This window comes from Dendrobates tinctorius, unplaced genomic scaffold (genome assembly GCF_039654945.1).
Source record: "Dendrobates tinctorius isolate UK_male_01 unplaced genomic scaffold, ASM3965494v1 ptg000143l, whole genome shotgun sequence".
Lineage (NCBI taxonomy): Eukaryota > Metazoa > Chordata > Amphibia > Anura > Dendrobatidae > Dendrobates > Dendrobates tinctorius.
In genome coordinates this window covers 4,316,096-4,324,635 of record NW_027361810.1, presented here as the reverse complement: position 1 = coordinate 4,324,635, position 8,540 = coordinate 4,316,096, and positions in this window count along the sequence as shown.

The window sequence follows — 8,540 nt, the reverse complement described above, 5'->3', positions numbered from 1 at the left end:
AGAAACTTTGTAACATATGTTATCACAGAGGACTGTCTCTTTCTCCACCTACGATCCACTTCTTCCTTCCCCTCCTCAGTCTCCTGAACTCATCATTCACATAGAATATCAGATGAACTCCATCTTAATCAAAGCAATACTGACTGCCAGTGCAGTGAGGAGTCAGGTTACACCTCCAATTATACTCTATGGAGAAACAAGGGTGGAGGAGTAGTGAGGAGCAATCAGCAGAGTGAGAGGCAGGTCCAGCTTCTAGCAACTGTTTAATTTCACTCCAGTGCTGGATTCGCAGCCACACTGCTCAGTAGTGCTTCATAATATCCTATGTATCATCTTTGATGCTGCTGCCTCTGCCCCATGTGCTACAGAGAAAGGAGAACAGGAATTCATCTATTGGTGAGTTATCTATGGGCGACATTACAGCAGCCAGTATCTACTCACCAGCTAATTGCAATTTAAGAGATAAAGCAGAGGGAAAATCTGGTGGAAAACCAAAAAACATGTCAGTCACTGCAGTTGAGGAGCTTTCACTCTTCTATTTCCTTGGTCCAGTTGTAAATCAGCTTTTGTTCTGATTTGTCTGACAATCTGGTTGCAATACATTTGTAGCAACCTGTCTGTCCAACAGCAAGGCTGTATTGGAAAAATACACAATAATGGTGAGAAGGGTAAGGTTATTCAGGATTTAAACAGCATTTTTATATTATTTTTATAGTATTTTATAGTACTTTTTATATTTTTCATTATTTTTATAGTATTTTTGACACCCAGTAGATCCAAGATCGCAGAAACCAGTGTTTAATAATATCAATCATAACCAATCATACAATGATAATAATAACACTTGAAACCTTAGAAAACAACTAATACAATTAAGAAGTTACAAAAAAAAGCAAAAGAAAGGCAAATTATTTTCCCTGACATTACCATGAGCTGCTTGTGTTCAATGTAATGTCTCAGAAGGGGGATGATCACTGCGACAGAAAGCGGAGATCATTTGGTAACAGGTAAGTTCCTCACCGTCAGGATCTCACTGACCTCTTGGGTTGAAGCTAATTTGCGCTAATCAGAGAAACCAGATCTCTGACTTTACGTCCGAGCACGTCCTATACTCAGTGGCGCTGCTGAAAATGAGAAAGGGGTTTTGTTGTTTTTTCCTGTTTTAATGACTTCTAGTTACGAGCGCTGTTCTACATTTGGGCAGTTCCATGGTAACTTACGTTACACTCACAAGCCAAAAACTGATAATGGCTACAGACTGTTCTTTGAAGGCAGGCGCAAAAATGAGTGAATGTGTATGGTACATTAAACAATTCTCAATAGATTTCAACACAGTTTGATTTTTAAACAATACAAATTAAATACAAAATACAGTGTTATTACTTGGTAACTTACATTACACAAAAAAAGGAAAGGCAATTGTCCATATCATGAGACTGCCAAATATTCTGTTCTGGTAAACAGGGGAGAAGCACTATTTTTCTTGTATTAAAAAACAATAGTCCAAGCAACTCTAACAAATTTATTTTAACCTCTCAAGTTAAATGCACCAGTTTTTATTACAAGAAATGTTGGTAACTTACGTTACAACACAATAGAGTAACTTACGTTACAAAACAAAGAACGTGTTCAGCTTTGTCAGTGTTCATATATGAGAAGGCAAAAACTGACTTTATTTAGACAAAACATAGGTTGCCTGTGAATTCGCTGGTGTAAACTACATATGTAGGCTAAAATTTAGTACAAAAATGTAATCAATCAATATTCATACTTCAGTTGTCAACATTTTTGCAGAGTGGAAATTTTGATTACAAAATACGACCGTTTATCAATTACATAATGTAGACTAAATTTTAATCTAGGCCTACACGTGTGGTCCAGTCCAATGACTTCAGACACAGCTAATGAAGAACGTCAACAAGGATGTAAATGTGTGGTCACTGCTCATTTAACTTGCTGGCTAATCAAAAAATTCCCAAATGTCCCTAGAACCCATTTTCAGGGGAGGATCAACCTTTCTTAAAATATGGCAGACATCATAATGAATTTCATCGTCTTTAGATGGCCATTTCCAGGTATTTTTATTCTTGCCATAGAGTTCCATGGTTTTCACTTTCATCTCATTGCGTGCAACCTCAGTAACCGCTCCACGATCCTTTCTGCCATCGCACATTACTTCAACCCAGTCATCAACTTTGTATTCAATATCAGGGGACTTGCAGTATTAGCATTGTAATAGACCGTGTTTTTAGTGGTTCTAAAGCCAATACATTGGCCTGCAAAATACCCTATGGCATGAAATTTGGAATTTTGGCATGAAATTTGCATTGCTAGCAGGAATTTCATGGACATCTAAATCTGAAGTTAATGTAAACATAAGGTTTCCTTTACATCTTTCACACTTTGAAAACCAACAATTCTCATTTGGTATTTCACAAAGAGTCAATAAATTTATGGCCATAAGGTGGAAACGTGTTGCATATTTTACGGAAGGCCTCAATAGCAAGCTTACAATTCTCATGGTATTTGCACAGACACATTGTGTGGAATCTTACTACTTACAGGTTGTGGACAAAGAACACAAAATTTGCTTTTGGCAATTTCAATATCAGGATGTTCTTCAACAAAAACTGTATATGTTTCCAACAGTGATGGGTACAGATGCCGCGTCTGCACTTTTTTCTTAGAACACTCAGAGGAGCGCACTGTCACAACATCTTTTACACCTGGGGAAGCTCTACTTGTTATATCGTCTCTTTCGTAAAATAATGTGATTGTATCTGCAGTACTGGGCTTCAATGCTGTTGGTCCTGCTCTCTTGGATGAAGAACTTGTACTTTCGATAGGTTCACAAAATGATTCAAATAGTTTTTTTACTACACATTTCTTTCTTTGTGTGCTGGTAGGAAGTAACCTCCTCACTTTCGCTGTTTTGTAATGGAACTGGTGACTTATCACTTTGAATCTTTTTAGCTGGCGTTAATGGCATTGTGACTCTAAAAATACAAAGAATGACCTTGTAACGGGCTCTACCAAGCTGGGGTACCTCTTTCAGTACCACCCCGTGTTTTCGGAGGTCCGCTCTGCGTTGGCTGGAGTCTGAATGAATGACGCTGGCTGGAATTCCTTGGTTACATGGGCGCATATAAAAGATCACTGCTTCTCCACGTATTTCCATTCTGACAACACTTTACTCACAGGACACAGAATATATCACACAGATACAGAGGGCAGGCCAATAGAAAAGCGGCAGGCCAGACATGCATTACAAAAGCCGCAGGTGGCCGGAGCCTGCGTATGTTTACTGTGGGAATTACAAAGGTGGGGGGAGGGCGGACAAAAGGAGAATATCGTGTCCCCTCTGCCCAGGGGCACAGCCTGTGGGCTGATGCATTAGGGACATGCATCTCACATGGAACCTATTATACATACATATAACTGCACAACATATTCTGGGTGCTTAGTGGTTCTGTAACAGACCTTATAATATAAAGTAAAATGAACATCAAAATTATGATAGTATTTAATTATTTCAAAAAGCTGACTGTAAGTCTTGTCCAAAAATTGAAAGGCAGGTAACTTATATTGAAAAGCTGAAGTAACTTACGTTACAAAGCTGATGGGAACTTAAGTTACAATAAGTTTACTTCATGCAGAAACTGTGAAACTTTTAGCAGCAACATGAAACTTAGTGAATAGTTAATACATTATGCAATATAAGAACTCTGCAAGTTACAACTTAATTTATGCTTAGTTCTCAATCCTACAAAAACTTTTTATCTTTTCGGTAACTTACGTTACTGAGAAAATGTCTACAATGGATAGGTGCAAAATTTCCGGTAAACAATAATCTTATAGAACCAAAGATATTATAGTATTTTGGTTTCCTAACAGGATTTCTTTTATATTTACTGAACTTAAGTTCTGCATGTTTCTAGTTAATAATAATCCACTTACCAATATAGCCTGTCACTGTATGATTCCAGTAAGAACAGTAGGTGTTCACATTCAACCCTCTGCCATCTTGGAAATATATGAAATTTGAAAGAAACAGTGATGCCACCTTATGCCATGTGTAATGAAGTACCAACTTACAAAAAATTAACTATTCCCAAAACATTTGAAAATTTTGAAAATACTCCTTCTCGGCATGGAACTGCCCATTTCCACATGCGCAGCATCTGGGGCTCGTGTTCTGGTTCAGGATGCAGGACATCAAGACAAATAATAACAGCACAATTAGTCAAAGCAGAAAGAACTGAAAACTTTCCTTAAAAAAGCCAAAAACAATCTGCAAAAAAAGTTTACAACAAACAACTTTTTCTTTCTGTCAAACCTTGAGAACCTGGAATAAAACAAGGATGAGCATGGTCTGTGTTCTTACCAAACCCATGTGTCGGAAACTCAGAGCTGGAGAATCTCAAGTTGGAGATAATGGAGCTGAAATATCAAACTTTGTCTTTAGATAGACATGATAGTAGCCATACATTGAGCATGATAAACCACAAGAGAATCCAGAGCAGCGCATGTATGTATCCAATAAGACAAACGAGTGAATGATAAAACACATAAAGGAGACAGAGACACAGCATTAAATTATGTATATATAAAAGAAGGCGCTCCTCATCTTTGCATATTACCTTTGCCTCTTCATGATGAGCTGATTTTTCATTCTTGCACTTCTGTATATATTTATTGTTTCCTCCTTTAGACAAATTTAATTGTTTTGCAATTAATAAATGATCTTGTATCAAACTACAAAAAGTGTCTGATTAAGGAACACTCAAACTTCAATATGCAGTTCAAATTGCATTAATGGATAGAGGTGAGAGAATCGATTTGTTGCAAATTGAATTTGTGCTGAATTCTAGAAAATTCTATGGAGTCGGTGAATCCCCCAAGAAACACTCACTGCTATTGTCAGGATTCAAACCCAGCAGCTCTTGTGCATCAGCTCTTCCCACTGAGCCAGATAGCGTGCTGGACAGTTCCTTGCTAACCCAGATACTGGTACCTGTGTTGTTCCTGATGTCTCCACCCAAAGTTCCTGATTGGCTCACACTGTAATCTGCTGATTGAGCATTCTACTTAAACCTAGCACTGCACTTCCTTCATTGCGAGATTATTCAGCTCAAAGCCTTTAGTCTAGCTTCTTCCCACCTTCTGCTTATCCTCACGATCCTACTGCCGCTCCGTGTACCAACCTCTGGCTATATCCTGACTACGATTCCTGCTTAACCTCCCAACTACACTGCTACTCCATGTTCTGACCTCTGGCTATATCCTGACTGATTCCTGCTTATCTTCTCAACTATAATGCTGTTTCGTGTACAAACCTCTGGCTATATCCAGACTACAATGCCTGCTTATCCTCCCAACTACACTGCTGATTCGTGTACCGACCTCTGGCTATATCCTGACTACGATTCCTGATTATCCTCCCAAATATGCTGCTAGTCGGGGCTATATCCTGACTACGATTCCTCCTTATCTTCCCAATTACACTGCTGCTCCGTGTACCGACCTCTGGCTATATCCTGACTGTTACCTGCTTATCCATCCAACTACACTGCTGCTCTGTGTACTACCCTCGGACTATATCCTGACTATGTTACCTGCTTATCCTTCCAACTACACTGCTGCTCCATGTGTGGCACCCCAGGAGTCCGGTTGCCACAGTCGCATTGCCTACCTCACAGGGATGAATGTCATGCCTGGAAGCAAGAAGGGGTTCCCTTACCTGGTGTCAGAAGGAGAGAAGTCGAGTAGAACCTGGGGAGTGGAGTTGTGATTAAACTCGCCCCAGAGCTGAGCGCTAGAAACCGGATACCATGGTTGCGTGGTTACTGAAGTCCCTGCAGCTAAATCCGGAGGGCAGAGGACTGCAGGTCTCCTGGCCCGATCCAATACCCGGCGGCCCAGCACCATACCATATACAGCAAAAGGTGAAATTAAAACGTAACTTTTACTCTGTTAGATAAAAAGCCTGAAGTGTGTGTCACCCCAAAAAATAATTTAAAATTGTTGATCAAATAACGGATCCCTAATAAAACAGGGAGAAAAAACCATGTCAACACACCATTGAGGATATTAATTGTCACCCAAATACATTTAGATAACAATATAGCGCTAGGATACAGCAATTAGAAATTTACCATTCAGCATATATACAGTATGCTTGCTGTGACCCCATTTGCACATATACAATAGATACAAATGCTGAAAAATAATTAGCAGCTATGAAAATATATAGAGAGATGAGACATGAAAGAAAATGGGAACAGTCTCACCCAATATTGCAGCAGAGACGGGAGTCTTCAGGAATCCTATATATTGTCAAGGGTCCCTGGAACAGAGATATGGGAGGACAATACCCTGTCGATCCCTATGGGGCTATCAAACATTTATCCCCCAAACTCCCGCCCTGACGAGGGCAGTCCATATCTAGCCCTATATTGCACATGCCCTGCACTTTCCCTAAACAGCTGTCCCAACGCATTTCATCCAAGTGAACTCCTCAGGGGACTAGCTTGTTGCAAAGTGCCATAGTGCTATAACTAGAGAGACAAATGTATCCTTCTCCTCTCAGTGCTGCTAGTCGGTGTACCATCCTCTGGCTATATCGTGACTACGATTCCTGCTTATATTCCCAACTACACTGCTGCTCCGTGTACCGACTTCTGGCTATATCCTGACTGTTACCTGCTTATCCATCCAACTACACTGCTGCTCCGTGTACCGACCTCTGGCTATATCCTGACTATGTTACCTGCTTATCCTCCCAGCTACACTGCTGCTCCTTGTACCAACCTCTGACTATATCCTGACTGTTACCTGCTTATCCATCCAACTACACTGCTGCTCCGTGTACCGACCTCTGGCTATATCATGACTATGTTACCTGCTTATCCTCCCAACTACACTGCTGCTCCTTGTACCAACCTCTGACTATATCCTGACTGTTACCTGCTTATCCATCCAACTACACTGCTGCTCCTTGTACAAACCTCTGGCTATATCCTGACTGTTACCTGCTTATCCATCCAACTACACTGCTGCTCCTTGTACCAACCTCTGGCTATATCCTGAATGTTACCTGCTTATCCTCCCAACTACACTGCTCCTCTGTGTACTGACCTCTGACTTTTATCATGTGATAGCTGCAGGTTTCCCCATAATGCCTTGCAGCTATCATATGATGAAACTCAGCAAATCAGGAGGAAGTATCAGAGCGTGTATAAAAGCTGAGGCAGGGAATGCAGCAGGCGCTTTCTAGTGAGGGATCATGAGAGGATGTCACAACTCAATCATAGAGATATGAAGAGAAAGCCATATAACACTGAATACACATTACAGACAGTGTGACAGAGCAACAGTAAAGAACAATTTAATCATTTATGTGGAAGATGTTTGGACATTACTAAGTCTGAGGTTGCGTTGTGTTCAATACACTCCAACCAGACTGCAGAGCATTATACACTTGCATTCAGTTCTTTTTGGGAAAAAAATGGACAAAACTTGCAAATTTGACTCTCTAAAGATTCGCTCATCTCTCTTAATAGAATAAATAGAAATTTGCCTTAGTCTGTTGTGTTACCGTCCTGGGTTCCTGGGTCCAGCCAAGGTCAATATCTGCAGGAAGTTTCTACATTATTCCTTACAGGTTAATTCACTTACAAGGAAAGTTGCTCTAATGTCGGTTGCTGTAAGGCCAGAGAAAGAGACAGTCAGACAGACAGATAGATAGATAATAGATAAACAGATAGATAATAGATAGATAGATAGATAGATAGATAGATAGACAGATAGATAGATAGAGTAGATTTGCATTCCGTTTTCCAGTATGATCACTCCTTCATCCTCTGAGATATACAGTAGACCAGGGGAGGACATACCGCATGTGCAGCCGATGCAGCTGCACAGAGCCAAGAGAAAATGGCAGCAAAGCTGCAGCGATCCGTCCTGCTTCCTGCCCACGCTTTCTGTCTCACACAGCAGTCAGCTGCAGCTGTATCAGAGAGAGGAAGCTGCTGGTGATGCTGCGGCTGCGGGAGAGCATGCGGAGAGGTGAGAGGTGCTGTGTGTGTGTGTACGTATGTGTGTGTAGAGATGAGTGGTGGTGTGTGTGTAGCGCTGTAGGGAACATGCAGAGAGGTGAATGGTGCTGTGGGTGTCTGTGTGTGTGTAGGCAGAGAAGAGGGCAATGATGAGGGTGATGGGGAGAAGGCAATGATGGGGTGATATGGGGAGAAGGCAATGATGGCGGTGATGGAGAGGGCATTGATGGGAGTGGTGGGGGAGAAAGCAATGGAGGTGGTGGAAAGGACAATGATGGGGTGGTGGAAAGGGTAATGATGGGGTAGGGGAGAGGACAATAATGAGATGCGGGAGGAGGAGGACAATGAGGGGTTTGGGGGATTGGGAAGGGAGGAAGGGGGATTTATAATGGATTTAGGAGCAGGGGGAGGTGGAGGAAGATGTTATTATCGCTTATTATGTTTAACACAGTCCCTTAGTGTATAGCAGTGTTCCCCAACTCT